This window comes from Pleurodeles waltl, chromosome 9 (genome assembly GCF_031143425.1).
Source record: "Pleurodeles waltl isolate 20211129_DDA chromosome 9, aPleWal1.hap1.20221129, whole genome shotgun sequence".
Taxonomy (NCBI): domain Eukaryota; kingdom Metazoa; phylum Chordata; class Amphibia; order Caudata; family Salamandridae; genus Pleurodeles; species Pleurodeles waltl.
Window position 1 is genome coordinate 668,939,534 of NC_090448.1, and position 16,424 is coordinate 668,955,957.

The following is a 16,424-nucleotide window of genomic DNA, read 5'->3' on the forward strand; positions in this document are numbered from 1 at the left end:
CCAGATTTTTATCCATAATAATATGTGTTGAAGCTTTATGTAGCTGGATATGCATCTCAGGCCCACTTCTTTATGGCAAAACGTTACTGATGTTGATTGCGGGACTGCTAGTAACCTTCTTAGGAACTTATTTTCTACAGTCTGGAGGCTCAAACATTCAGCATATCCCCAGACCCCAGCTCCATATGTCTCAATAGAAAGACATTTGCTAGAGAAAACAGTCATCATCTCTTTTACAGGTTTGTGTCTCAGCCTTTTCAAAAATCTAAAAACTGCTTCTATGGCTTTCTGAAATTGTATTGAACGTATATTTACTAAAAATTTCCAATTAAAATCTACATCAATGGGGACCCCCAGGTACGTAAAATGTGGGACCTTAAGTATTTCTTCCCCGTCCAAAACAAACTTTTTAGTTTTTGCTAGCTTTGGCCCGGTCTTCATCACAAATGATTTAGATCTATTGATTTTAAGACCAAGGTTTTCCATGAATATATTAAAAACATTCAATAAAATCTGAAGGCCATTTGCTGTCCTTGAGATGAGTACGGCGTCATCCGCATACAAAAGTACTGGAATTGGGGAATTATTAATGGTTGGCAGGTCCTTCCCCAATTCACAAAGAGATCTCTCTAGCCCATTTATATAAAGAAGGAAAGGAAAGGGGGCCAGCACACAACCCTGCCTAACCCCCTTTCGTGAAGGGAACTTCTCTATTAAACCACCCTCCTGAGAGTAACGAACTTGAGCCGATGTACAAGGATGCAGTCTGCTATGCAGGACAATTATGGCGGTCATTCCAACCTCAGCGGTAAAAAGCGCTTACCGCCGGTCAGAAGACCGCCATAACACCGCCGCGCCCGCGGTAAACCGCCACGGTCATTCTGACCCACAACAGGCAAACCGCCAAAATACCGACATCCACAAAAGTCCGCCACACCAAAGGGCAGCGAGAAACTGGCGATGACCAAACCTCCACCGTCACGCCAACAGAAATACGCCCATACCATTACGACCCACGAATCCACGTGGCGGTCTTTCAACCGCGGTATTCCATTGGCGGTACACACCGCCGCGCTCAAAATACACACACACACACATACAAAACACAGCCACATTGGACAAATCGAAATACACCCACCTGATACACATACACACACCACTCACACACACTCAATACAATATAAAACACACACCCACATCACACACAAACCCCTATGACCAAAAATTCTGACAGAAGGCTAGAGAGAGACACCACCAGCAAGTACAACAGCATTCACAGGCACATAACACCATCACCCACACAACATCCACGCACAAAACACCACACATCACCACACTCACCACACTTATCACCACAAACACCACCCCACACCTCATCCACACCAACCCCTGGCACCGCAAAGACACCCCAGGTTTTCTGACGCTGAACTCAGGGTCATGGTGGAGGAAATAGTACGGGTAGAGCCACAGCTCTTCGGGACACAGGTGCAGCACACCACCATTGCCAGGAAGATGGAGCTATGGAGCAGAATAGTGGACAGGGTCAACGCTGTGGGACAGCACCCAAGAAATAGGGACGAAATCAGGAAGCGGTGGAACGACCCACGGGGGAAGGTGCGTTCCATGGTATCCAGGCACAACATCGCGGTGCAGCGGACTGGCGGCGGACCCCCACCTCAACCCCCATAATTTACAACATGGGAGGAGCAGGTCTTGGCGATCCTGCATCCTGAGGGCCTCGCAGGAGTAGGTGGAGGAATGGACTCTGGTAAGTCAAATCTCAACTACTTCATCCCCCCCCACCCACCAGCATGCCAACTCATACCCCCACCCCCATCACACCTCCTCCTTGCAAATGTCTCACCATCACAACCCACCCATCCCAACACCAAGCCCTGCATACGACCACAAACCATGGACACCCATCACCTAAGCATGGCCACTGCACATACCCATCCCCCCCCCAAACCACTGTCACAACAGCCCCCACAAGGGAATGCCAGCACTGGGGTACACGGGCACCCACCCATTGCACCCTATGGCACACACAGAAGCAATAACCATACTCTTATACCCCTGCAGGACCCGAACGCCACGTCACCGCGCAGGAGGGTCCACAAATGTCCACTCCACCCCCAGAAGAGGCCCACAGTGATGACAGCAGCTCTGTCTCCCTGGATCTGGATGACCAGCCCGGCCCATCGGGGACCTCAGGACAGTCGGTTCCCCTCAGACAGCCACAGGCCACAGCAGACCTACCCCCCTCTGGGAACACCAGCACAGCACCCACCCAGCGGGCCCATACCTCTGTCCCCAGGACACGTCAAGCAGCGGTGTGTCCACCACTACAGGGCACCCAGGTTAACCCACCACCCCAACAACAACAGGGACCTGGGGGCAGTGGTAGTGGGCACACGGTCCAGGGGACAGAGGCCCAGGGAAACAGGGGAACTGGGAGGGCTGCTGTGCGACAGGGGGGGGACAGGCCCAGGGAACCTACTCTCCACGAGGCCCTATCCTCCATCATGGGAGCATACCACCACTCCCAGGAGACGATGGCGACGGTCCTGGCCAGGTTTCAGGAGATCCAGCTTCTGCAGGAGGAACAGTATATGGGGTTCAGGGAGGAACTAAGAAACATCAGTTCCGCAATGGGCACCATCGTAGTGGCTCTGAATCAGGTAGTCACCACATTGCGGGACACTGTGGCACCACAAAGTGCCCCTGTCACTAGCATGGACCAAGAAATGCCTACCACCTCCGCTGGCGCTAGTGGACAGGAGGCCCCGACACAAGACCAACAGGCCACCAGAACCCCACCCCCTGCAGAAGGAGAACCACCCAGCAAGCGGGCCCTGAGATCCAGGAAGAAGACAGAGTAAGATGTCAAGACCCCCGCCAGGAATGGATACCACCCTGATTGTCATCCCCCTGTCCCACATTGTCACCCTGTCCAACCTTAAACTGCCCCTGCTCCACTTTCCACAGGCATTTGGACAATGCACCTGTGAGACTGATAATCTGGACTCTGCCATGGACATTCCTCCATCATCACCCCTCACCGAATGGCAAACACTTACCAATTTAAAGCACTTTAATAAACACACTTATTGCACAAAACAATCTGGAGTCAGGCTGTATTTTTGAACAAATATATTAGACATAACCATGGCAAAATGTTCATTTACATTGTGATGACAACATACCACTGTCACACAGCTGTAGTCCATGGGGAAACAAAGCAGATGTCACGCAGTGGGGCCCACATCTCTGAAATCGGAAGGGAAAGTCACAACTCAGTTACCATACACTGGGGGAAAAGGCCAGACAGTAGAGAGGTAGTAGTCTTTAAGTAAATGTAATATACCGGGGTGGATTCTTACCTGTGTGTCATTGAAAATACTGCTGTATTACTGTGTTCCTGTTGTCTATGTCGTCCTCTTCGCCTTCCTCCTCTTCACTCTCCACAGGGTCCACAGCTGCTACAAAACCACCATCTGGACCATCCTCCTGCAGAAAAGGCACCTGGCGTCGCAAAGCCAGGTTGTGAAGCATACAGCAGGCCACGATGATCTGGCACACCTTCTTTGGTGAGTACCTCAGGGATCCACCTGTCATATGGAGGCACCTAAACCTGGCCTTCAGGAGGCCGAAGGTCCGCTCGATCACCCTCCTAGTACGCCCATGGGCCTCATTGTAGCGTTCCTCTGCCCTTGTCCTAGGATTCCTCCCTGGGGTCAGTAGCCATGACAAGTTGGGGTAACCAGAGTCACCAATTAGCCACACACGGTGCCTCTGGAGTTGACCCATCACGTAAGGGATACTGCTATTCCGCATGATGTACGCGTCATGCACTGACCCAGGGAACTTGGCATTAACATGGGAGATGTACTGGTCAGCCAAACAGACCATCTGGACATTCATGGAATGATAACTTTTCCTGTTCCTGTACACCTGTTCACTCCTGCTGGGGGGGACCAAAGCAACATGTGTCCCATCAATTGCACCTATGATGTTGGGGATATGTCCAAGGGCATAGAAATCACCCTTCACGGTAAGCAATTCCCCCACCTCAGGGAAAACTATGTAGCTCCGCATGTATTTCAGCAGGGCAGACAACACTCTGGACAACACCTTTGAAAACATAGGCTGAGACATCCCTGATGAAATGGCCACTGTTGTTTGAAATGACCCACTTGCTAAGAAATGGAGTACTGACAGCACCTGCACTAGAGGGGGGATCCCTGTGGGTTGGCGGATGGGTGACATCAGGTCTGCCTCCAGCTGGGCACACAGTTCCTGTATAGTGGCTCGGTCAAGCCTGTATGTCAGTATGACATGTCGTTCCTCCATTGTCGACAGGTCCACCAGCGGTCTGTACACAGGAAGATTTCTCCATCTCCTCGCATGTCCCAGCGGACGGTGCCTATGAAGGACAACAGCGAGCACAGAGTCAATCAACCCACAGGTACGTAACTACAGCTTGCACATAACACGATTCCCAATGCATTGAAAGGTTTGTATGAGTGTTGATACAAGGCCTACGTATGTGTGACGCAGTAGAAATTAAGCCATGTGGGCCCTTGAAATGGCGGCTGCCTGACCTGTGAAGTGCGACAGTGGGATGTGAGGTCAATGCGCTGGCGTGGCACACTGTGGCGGTAGGAGGTCGAATACCGCGGCGCAAAGCTGCATTGGTTAACATTGAACCCTATGGGTTTCTGGAGCCAATGACGATGTGCGCCGGCGGTCGCGGTACGCACCGCCGCGGTACGCACCGCCGCGGGCGTGACCGCCATTTTCTATCTGCTTAATCACTCGATACCTGATCTTCGACAGGAGAGGACCTACACTGCAAGTGCTGCTGTGACCTCGTCTCGAAGAGACAATGGCTCATGCGACTGGGGAAAGGGCCCCTGCCTTCACTGCGGAGGAGTTGGAAAAACTTGTGGATGGGGTCCTCCCCCAGTATGCGCTACTCTACGGTCCTCCAGACCAACAGGTAAGTGCACTGGGACCATGCTTAGTGGGCAATGCCTTTGTTGAGTGGGGTGGATGAAAGATGGGGGGGAGGGGACCGATTGAGGCATGCATCAAACGACAGATGAGAGCATGTGCCACATGGCAAGGGTGGGGATGGGGGGGCCACTCACATCGAGCATACAGTAGTTGTTGACTATTTTTCTTCCCCTGTACATATCACATAGGTCAGCGCCCACCAGAAAGTCGCTATTTGGCGTGCCATCGCCAAGGACGTCCGGACCCTGGGGGTCCACAACAGACGGGTCACCCACTGCCGGAAGAGATGGGAGGACATCCGACGCTGGATCAGGAAGACGACGGAGGCTCAGCTGGGGATGGCCTCCCAACGTGGGAGGGGTGCCAGTCGTACTTTGACCCCCCTTATGTCCCTGATCCCGGCGGTGGCCTACCCCGATTTGGATGGGCGCGTGAGAACATCACAGCAGACACAAGGGGGTGAGTACACTATCATTCAGCTTACTTTGAGTGCAGCGGAGGTGTCTGGGTGGGGGAGGAGGGCTGTGGGTATCCCTAGGCAAGGGCGATTTCTGTAGGCTAGGCCGCTCCGTAAGGCATGGCCCTGTGCCCCCGCCCCCCACCTCTGTAGGGTGCCAAGTACAGGTATCCATGGCCCTGTGTCATCTATGTGTGCAGTAGTCGTCCATAGGCTTGTAGGCCATGTCCCACGGATTGCGTAGTGGACCCCAAGTGCGCGGCGTAGTGCAGGGAGCATCTGTGTCTGTCCTCTCCGCCAACGGTGTCGCCAATGCATGCACTCAAAATGTCTTTATTTCTCCCCCCCCTTTTTTGTGGTCTTCCTGTTCATGTGTGCATTAGCATCATCAGGCGGAGGAGAAGTGGCATCGGAGCACGAGGGAGCTGCATCCCACATGGCCCTGGAGGGCCATGCAACAGAGTCCGAATACACCAGTGGGGCGGAGGGCGAGGGGAGCTCCACAGCGGGGACTCGTGCAGACATTAGTGACAGCGACTCGTCCTCTGAAGGGAGCTCCCTTGTGGTGGCGGCAACATCCGTGCCCCCCGCAACAACAGGTACAGCCGCCACCCAGCGCACCAGCACCGCCCTCCCAGCAGCCCCTCAGCGTTTGCCCCGTGCCCGCTCACCCAGGAAGGTGGGCATCTCCTTCGCCCCAGGCACCTCAGGCCCTGCCCCAGTCACCCCTGCTGCCCTCAGTGAGGAGGTCATTGACCTCCTGAGGACCATCATTGCTGGGCAGTCTACCCTTTTGAATGCCATCCAGGGTGTAGAAAGGGAGGTGCACCAGAGTAATGCATACCTGGAGGGCATTCATTCTGGTCAGGCTGCCGATCATCGAACCCTGCAATCTCTGGCCTCAGCACTGATGGCAGCCATTGTCCCTGTCTCTAGCCTCCCCCCTCCAACTTCCTCCACCCAGACCCAATACCCTGTACCCCAGCCTATCCCAGCCTGCACACACGTCAACACACAAGGGAAGCTCAGGCAAACATAAGCACCAAACCCACAGGCACTCACGCAAGCATCACCCACATACAGACACAGCAACATCCACTACCTCCACTGTGTCCCCCTCCTCGTCGTCTCCCTCCTCCCTCCAGGAAGGCCCCGCCAGCCACATGTCAGGTGCCGAATGACCTCCATGCCATGGCCGGATCTACAGACCTGGACACTCATCTCAAGCACCGCTGAACTGGGCACCGCCGTCTCAAGCACCGCTGAACAGGGCCCTTCATCTCAAGCACCGCTGAACAGGGCACCGCCGTCTCAAGCACCGCTGAATAGGGCCCTTCATCTCAAGCACCGCTAAACTGGGCACCGCCGTCTCAAGCACCGCTGAACAGGGCCCTTCATCTCAAGCACCGCTGAACAGGGCACCGCCGTCTCAAGCACCGCTGAACAGGGCACCGCCATCTCAAGCACCGCTGAACAGGGCCCTTCATCTCAAGCACCGCTGAACTGGGCACTACCGTCTCAAGCACCGCTGAACTGGGCACCGCCGTCTCAAGCACCGCTGAACTGGGCACCGCCGTCTCAAGCACCGCTGAACAGGGCCCTTCATCTCAAGCACCGCTGAACTGGGCACCGCCGTCTCAAGCACCGCTGGCCCATTGGCAGAAGGGGCAAGCCCGCATCTGTGTCGGGCAGGGCAGCACGAAGCACTCTGGGCACCAGTCCCCCTCCAGAACCAGTGGAGACTGTCATCCACTTGTGAGACTGTGGCTTTGCACTCCCCAGGATGGAGCAGTGGGCAGCCCACCCACTGTATGGACTTGTGAGACTGTGGCTTTGCACTCCCCAGGATGGTACAGTGGGAAACCCACCCACTGTGGAGGCTTGAGAGACTGTGGCTTTGCACTCCCCAGGATGTAACAGTGGGCAACCCACCCACTGTAGAGACTTGTGAGACTGTGGCTTTGCACTCCCCAGGATGGTACAGTGGGCAACCCACCCACTGTAGAGACTTGAGAGACTGTGGCTTTGCACTCCCCAGGATACATCAATGGGCATGGAGCCCCCTCGTGGATCTGGCGTGGTGCTATCATCCGGCTGAGGTGCCCCCCCTTCCCTTCCCCCTGAGGTGCCTCTTGTATTTCAATCTGATGCCCCTGCAGTGTTCTCTCCGTTTTGCTCAGGTATCGTGTGTGGGCCTCGCCCATGCATTTTGGGCCCAGTGGTCCACGGACATTGAATGGTGCATACCTGCACTACTAATCGTGATGTATATTTTGTTGAATGTGAAATTATATCTGTATATATTTGCTTACTGTATTTTGATACATTACAATGGTTGCACTAATTTCCTTTTGTCTTTGTATTCTTCCGGGGGGTATTGGGGTTGTTACTGTTATGTTTGGATATGCATTGGTGTGTATGTTGTAGTGGGTGAGGGTCGGGGTGGGGGTGGAGGTGTTGCATGTGTGTGTCCCTGACTTTTGCCTCCCCCCTCCCATATGTCGTAGGTGCAGTACTCACCGTTGTCTTCGGCGCCGGCGTTGATAATGATCGTACAGGAGCAGGAAGACTATCGCAGGGAGTATTTGGAGTTCCGGCTCCATGGTGTCCTCCTTCCTAGTGGAGTGTGTAGAGGTGAGCGTTTTCCCATTGAAATGGCTGTTTCCGCTGTGTTTTTATCCACGGTGAATCCGCCCCGGAAAAGGTGGCGGATTGGTAGGTTGTGATACTGTGGGCGGTACTTTGTCTCCCGCCTGTCTGTTGGCGGTGACTGCCGCGCTGTTTGTCTGTACCGCCGTGGCAGTCGGAGTGTTAAAGTGGCTGTTTTTGTTTCCGCCACGGTCATAATTCCCTTTTTGTTTTCGCCGGCCTGTTTGCGGTCTTACCGCCGCTTTAACACCGTCCGCCAGGTTTGTAATGACCCCCTATATGTGGTATGGCCATTAATATATGGAAGCTCTATGAGCCAGGTCTCTTGGCAGCAAATAAAGAGATTTTCTGTCACCAATTTTAGCAAATCAAGGTTTCCCATTTTTTATTTTAATCCTGCCACATTCCAGGAAATCATCCCAAAAACTGTCATATCATGCATATCATGTATAACAGAGGCTCCCTTGGATTGTAGTAGGGGCTGACGCAATATATTTATCTCCAGAGTCCCCTGGGAAGGAGACCCAGTTGCTGATGGTCAGTCTAACTGCTCCAAGGAAACCAGGGGCTCAAATCTGTTAGATAGCTTCAGGGCAGTATCAAGCGGTTTGGAGACACCAAGATGACTTTGATTCTGTTTTCTAGAGAAATTTAAACCAGGCGGATTGAGCTGAGGTGGAGAAAAAATAAACATAGATAGACGTTCTACCCTTATAGACCCTACGGATTGCATTGTAGTTGAAAAGTGATGATGAAATGCAAAGCATTGACTATCCAGGGGCTCCTAAAGTTTATGATTATGCAATCCCCTTGTGAAGACTTGGGGGATAAGCCAACCCTGGGGACCCTTCTTACAGTTAGAATATCCTTGCAAAAATCTGCCCCCCTCCCCAAATACTTACCTCCCCAATGCAGCATTTTTTTTAACAATGATGCATGAGTCTCGTTATACGAGTTTACTAATCTAGGGGCATTTTCCAAAATTAAAGTATAGGGGTCACATGCCAGTGGGATCCTTGAGGTAAGTTGTTTGAGTTCTTAAAGACACCTGGCCCTCGCATTCCTCCCGCTTATCTGTTCCCCGCTGAGATTGCATATTTGTAGAGTTTTGTATTTCCACAGAGTTCAGAGACTTTGAAGCTAAATTCTGGACAGGATTAAGTCTGTGTTTTTGATGTGTCAATATGACCGGGGCTAGTGGACGCTCAGAGTCAGTATGGTTAAACTGGTGTTCTACCCTCAGTGACGATGGATTCGTTGTCATTGATATAGAGTCAACCTTCTCCTCGAGGACAACCACTTTCTCCAGGACCAGTGAGCATAACTTTTTATATCCCTGAGTTGGTTCTCAATCTGGCTAAGATAGTCATTAGAGAGGTCCAAGGTATTAGTATCTCTTATCTATTTTCCATTAGATCCTTTTCGAGCGTTTGAGATTTTACAGGGGACAAGGCTAGATCTGGAGAGGGGACTATAACACAAGGAGAGATCACTTGCCTGCTTTTATTTGGGGGTGGACTCTCAGAGGTCATAGAAGTAATTAGGTCAACTCGAGGATCCTTATCCATTATAACACAAGGATTCCCTGTCCTTATCTTAGTTGATGGAGATTTTACATAGGGAATCCTTTCTTCCATCTCACCTATCCCTATTTTCTCAAGGGATGACTCTAGGGTAGCTTACACCATCCCTATCTCCTACTCAATAACGCCCATCACAGAAGTGAGATAACTAGTTATCAACCTAGGGGCGGTGGCCTCCTGAATAGGGCCCCTCTTTCCACAGTCTCCTTTGCGTTTCCCATCAGGTAGGTGAATCTTTGATTGAAAAACTGGATACCTTATGTTTTTCCCTTCCTTATAATGTCCAGAACCCAATACTAGCCTAAAGTAAGGCTGAGTTTTCTACAACTCCTATCTAGAGGGGAAGGGCTAGTCACAGCTTCCTATCACAAAAAATGCCTAAAATTATAGTCCAATAACCCTCGCCATCTCCTGGTACACGTGTAGGTTGACAAGACAAAGAGTTTCTAATAAAGCGTTTCAAATACCTAGGATGAAAGAAACTCCTCCTTCAATCGGCGCTGCATCATAATTTTAGTCCGCTCACCGAGGTCCCTAATAGAGGATTAAAGGGGGGGAGCCCAGCCTCTTCCTGTCGATGACAGGCGAAGGACGGGCCCGCCCTTGGCCCGGGCTTTGCCGGGCACTGCCCGCGCGCGTCCCTCGAGGCGGGAGTGAAATCAAAACTTTAAAGGAGCTTTGGCTCCGCCCCCTGGAAAAGACGTTGCTGGGACTCACCCCTGGTAGCTGCGGCAATCCTGCGCGTCCCGCGAAGCGGGAGCGCAATAAAAACTTTAAAGGGGCTTTGGCTCTGCCCCCTGGAAAAGACGTTGCCGGGACTCACCCCCGGTAGCTGCGGCAATCCTGCGCATCCCGCAAGGCGGGAGCGCAATCAAAACTTTAAAGGGGCTTTGGCTCCACCCCCTGGAAAAGACGTTGCCGGGACTCACCCCCGGTAGCTGCGGCAACAATGCGCGTCCAGCGAGGCGGGAGCGCAATCAAAACTTTAAAGGGGCTTTGGCTCCGCCCCCTGGAAAAGACGTTGCCGGGACTCAACCCCGGTAGCTGCGGCAATCCTGCGGCAATCCTGCACGTCCCGCGAAGCGGGAGCACAATCAAAACTTTAAAGGGGCTTTGGCTCCGCCCCCTGGAAAAGAAGTTGCCGGGACTCACCCCCAGTAGCTGCGGCAATCCTACGGCAATCCTGCGCGTCCCTCATGTTGGTTGCATAGGAAAGAACTTTTCATCATGACAGCAGATGATGCTAACTAGAGGGATCATGAATGTGTTGAAGAGTGTCTGGCTCAGGGCCCACCTAAACTATTAGTACCAGGGGCCTCTATCATCAATCTTCTGGTAAATAGGGTGTTGAAGATGTCATAAGCAATGGCGACGGTACCTTCTTCTTGAAAGCAAGCAAAGATTTTGCCTCTGGTAAAAAAAAAAACTCTTCAGCACATCCCAGTATTCCTTTAAATTACAGGCCTATTTCCTTACTTCCAGCCTCCTCTAAGATCCTTGAAAAGTATGTGAACCATCAGCTCTTCTGCTACTTGGAAGGCAACAATGTACTCTATCCTAGCCAGTCAGACTTCAGGCCCTGTTTTAACACAGAGACCGCACTGTTGGAGGTCATGGAATACATCAAAAGCATTCTAGACAGTGGGGAAAAGATGGTGCTGAATATGTTAGCTTTATCAGCTGCCTTTGACACGTCCCAGACCCTCACTCAAGATTCCTAGCACGTCTTCAGGCTATTGGTGTAACAGGACTAGCATTGAATTGGCTTTCCTTTTGAGCAGGTCGAAGCTAACAAATTTGGATCCCTTATTTTTCTTCGAAACCATTTGAACTGTCAATAGGAGTTACCTAGGGCGCGACTTTAAGTCCTCCCATATTTAATCTGTATATCACTCCTTTGGCCCAGATTGCAGAAATCATTGGGACAAAAATTATATCATATTCTGATGACACACAGTTGCTGTTTTTATGTGGTAGGGCGAAGAGCTATCAGTTGCCCATATTAAAACCTGCCTGACTATCATCTTCCAGTGGATGGCCATTGACCAGCTTAAGTGCAACGCGGACAAAGCTGAAATTCTGGTTTTTGGTAATACCACACCAGAATTTTGTTAACTCTTTTGGCCCACCACCCACGGCCTGCAAGAAGGTTCAGTTAAGAATTTAGGGATCAAATTTGATGATAGCTCATCTTTCAAATCTCAGATTAGATAAGTAACTGGCATGTTCTTAGGGTGTACGCTCTTTGAGGAAATTCTTACACATCTTGTCTTTTCCAGCAAAGAAGTTGGTGATTCAGCATTTGATAACTTCCAGACTGGATTATGGTCATGCCTTGTGCGTTGGACTGCAAGAACAGTGGCTGAGTAAGGTTTAAGTAGTCCAAAACACTGTACCTCAATTATTTTTAAACCTGCAGATCAGAACATGGGTGCCTCCCCTTCCTCAAGAACTTCGCTGACTCCCGATCAAGAAAAGAATCTTATTTAACAGACTTTTGACCGTCCATGGGGTCTTGTTCCAGATTGGGGCGGTTTCGTTTTTGCAATCCACAGAAAAATTTGAGATTGGCTAACAAATTGTTAGCAGCGATTCCCCAAATTCAACGAGCCAGAGCAGAGGAAGATCACTTGCATATCAAGGAGCTGTTGCATGGAGCAATCTTCAGTTGGAGCTCTGAGCTATAAGCAATGCCATAACATTAAAAAAAATGGCTTAAGACCTGGCTATGTGTGCAAGACTAGTCATCCTCTAAGTTTTTATGTCAGACTTGATGGTACGCGCTGGGACACTCTCAGGAGTAGCTGTGCATGTTACAAGTTGCATCATCATCACCATCATCAGGGAGGATCCTTGTGGAACTCCGTAGATGAGGTCGTGGGTGTCCAAGGTGTACAGTGCCAGGCTTACTGGATTAATAATGCACTAAGCACTTTGACATATGTGTTACACTGACATTCACAAATTACAGTGGTGTTAATTACCCCCTCTGATACCCCTTGGAGGTAGAAAATTTGCACTCTGATCATTCTTGTTAGGGCCTCTTAAATGGGTTGTATATTGCTTTGCCAAATGTACTTTTCACCACATTTGAAATTTTTGACTGTATACCTGAAAGCCATCCAGTAGAAAAGCTTATTTCCAGTATAGTAGGTTTAAACTGATGTGGCTGTCAAGACAGTCATACAAGCTACAGACCTGAGTGGTTTGTTGTGTAAAATAATGTCAGATGGCATAGGTCAAAGGTGTTTAGTTTGAATATTTATGACAAAGGCAGTAGATTTGACTTATTTAATGTGATACTCATGTGATAAAGCAATAGACCTTGAAGGTTGGATGTTTAATGTGCTATATACAGGTATTGTGTTACAAGGGTTTACTCAGATTACCATAGCATACTACGGTTTGAGTGTGGGTTGCACACTCTGACAAACCATGGGGGTAAAAGTCACAATCCTTGTGAGACACTTTTAGGAGCGGGTGTATATTGTTTGCAGAACTAATTGTGGGTATTTTTGTGATTTTATGACTGTTTGTCTTAAGGCCGCCATGTGGGAATTTAGGAAAGCTTATGCTCAGTACGGTAGACCTGGGTTTTTGTGTCAAGTCAATGACAAAAGCTAAAGACCTTAGCGATTCTTTGGGACACTTATTCAAGATGTCATGGTTCGGTTTGTTTATTATGAAAGGTTACAAGAAAGGCCATAAACCAGACGTCTTTATTGTGAAAAATATATTTTAAAGTCAATAGGATCATCTTTTTGAAAGCCTGTAGTCAGTTATTTTGTTACAGTAAGACTCGCTGATTGCAGTAATAGGAAAGGGACAAGGTGTTTGTCATCATCTCTAGCAATAGATGGTGGTAGGAGATTTATACTGTGAAAATCTTTGTTAATCCTTCAGGTGTATTGTTTTGCCAACTGTAATTTTGTAAACATTTATAATTTGATGTCAGTATTTCTGACAGTACCTTAAGGAAATCTCAAATCCAACATTATATTCAAGGGGCCTTTATAAGTTAATTATTATGACACTGTGTATACACAGAGTTTACCTTATAGACTTTAATACGTTCTTAAAGTCATGAGGAGACATGATGCAGTGTTATCAATTTTAGCCCTAATCCAACATGTGTTTCATCCTCTGTGCCAGTTAGTCCCTATGGTATTCTCAAGGTTTTAATCACCATAGTAATGGAATAGTCACAAACTGCAAGACGACCGAAGTTACAGCCCACATTCTCCGACGTTTCTTTGATTCTGGGTGCAACTTTGAGGAATGCAACATACTGAATTACTACCCACCAGGGACATAATCAGCTGACAAACCTCACCAGTGATCTGGTACTAATGTTATTTACACCACTGTGTTGATGCAAAGTTAGTACCTCAAAGATCTGTAAGGCCATGATAATCTATAGTTCCCCATTTATCTGCTCCACCACGGGATAGCAAATGGAACAAAGAACAATCACTAGGATTTGTTACTCAGAAAACAAAATCTACATCTAAGCTCGAAGCAAAAAGAAATAGGGAATACATAGAAATTATTGTGCTTTTGTGACACACTCCATAATCACTGGACGCTGATGCTTCCATATAGATTAGAAGGGCTTTCATGGCTGTTGTCTGTGTGTTCATATGTAACTCCCATATTTCAAGAGGCATGTCATGTATCCCACACCAGATAAACTGTGCAATCTATCCAATCGATTGCCCTCTCCAGATAATGTGTCAGACAAAGAATGTGTTAAAGTCATCTAACACATTCTAGCCACCTATGTACCTATGTGTGGTGCAGTCCGTGGCCCACAGACATAGACAATCAGGCCTCCAAGGGTTAATGCAGTGCAGGAAGGTGGCCCCTCAAGCACAAAGGAAATCTCACATGGAATGCAGCCACACAATCCCCATGTTGCAATTGTGCTTGTCTTGGTGCTATCAGGGGAGGCTCCTTCGCAATGGCGAAGCAGCTTCACCCCCCTGGCTAAACCAAGACATGAAAGATAAAATCATATTTAATTATTGTTTTATCTTTCATCTGCTAGCTCAGATAACAGCGTGTTCAGGATGGGGTGGGCTGGGCCACAAGGGGTGGGTGGAGTGGAGTGCACTGAGTGTACATGTACACACTCATGAGCACTTAGGCTATCCAGCCCAGCTGTGTACACAGCCGGGCTGGAGAAACTGCACAGACCCCAGGGTTGTGTCTCAGCAGCAGTCCAAGCCACTCAGACCAATCCTGGTGCTGCTTTCATGCTAGGTTTAGCATGAAAGCAGCACCAGGATTGCTGGGGGAGCCTGTGCTGGTGTCACCACAAGAAGATCAGAGGAGCAACGTGGCGGGAGGTGGTGGCGGCAACAGGAAAAGGTAAGTTTAAAAAAATCAATATATTGTTTTTATTTGCCCCCTTCTCTGTTCCCAACTCTCCCCCCACCCATCCCTTTTAGATATGCGGCGGCCACTGCTGGGTGCTATGCAGCCCATTGTGTGCCCGTGCTGCTTGAAAACTCAGGGCTGTGCTGTATGGTCTCAAATATGTCCTACATTGTCCTTTCTCAATGAGGCAGTGCAGTACTGATATTCAACTTGCTGCACTGTACTGTGCCACATTTCGATATATCTGGGCCCTTGTCTCCTATCCACATAGCTGCCCCAACACACTGCAACATGTAGGCAATGATGTTCCACATTGAAATGCACTCACTAATCTATCAATGTCAGTAGCTACTGAACATCAATGACTATTTCTGTCACATTTCAATCTGTATGAATGAATGGGATCACATCATCTGCACGGGGTAACGGATGAAAAATTAGACATGATGTAGGTCTGAAATGTCAATATGAGTTCTATGCAGACACAATAGAGAAGTGTGAAGTAAGTGTCTCCTCATCGGCATACCTACTCTCTCTATCAGTCATGACTCATCATTGTCAGGCTAGTGTGAACATGTTTTGGGAAATTAGTAAGTGTGTCACATATGTCAGTATACATGTATGTGTATTAAAGTGTCCTGAATAACAATTTAGAAAGGCCATGTGTGCCATCAACTGTCAGTGTAGGTCCCAGACATGGGTAAATGTCTCTACACATTCACAAAGTGACATCAGCAGTTCAAAAACAACATATCTCTCAGCCTTACTGACAGTACATGTACATAGATACACTCAGGTATACAGCCAGCACAGCAGATGCAAAAAATTTGCTGGTACACCTGTTCTGGTGGTAAATTGACAAAAGGAAAACAATTTGAAACCGGCAAGGTGCAAGTCACAAACACTAAAACAACATAGCCAAACATGGAATTCAACAATCATCAACCTAGATTGTAATGCAACCTGGACAAGGCACCACAATTTACTCTGGATACCAATCTCAACATTACTTTGACACAGCAATGATGGTAGAACCATTGTAAATAGACACATAATCCAAATCAATTTACAGTACAACACAAGCATGTGAAGACCAATATATTGCAGATAGGTCTGTGGTAGACAGAAATAAGTTAAATCAGTGTGTCCTACCTAGAGATGCCCCACTTTGCATACTTGTGTATAAATCCCATCTCTGATGAAAAGCAGAAGCTAAAGGCTGACAATAAATCGTACAACTATCCAGTGAAAATGTGTGTAGAATGCACCACACATACTAACCAGCTATCACTCACTAACCAAATTGAATAATTTAAAGGCTCCATCTTTGGCAGGTA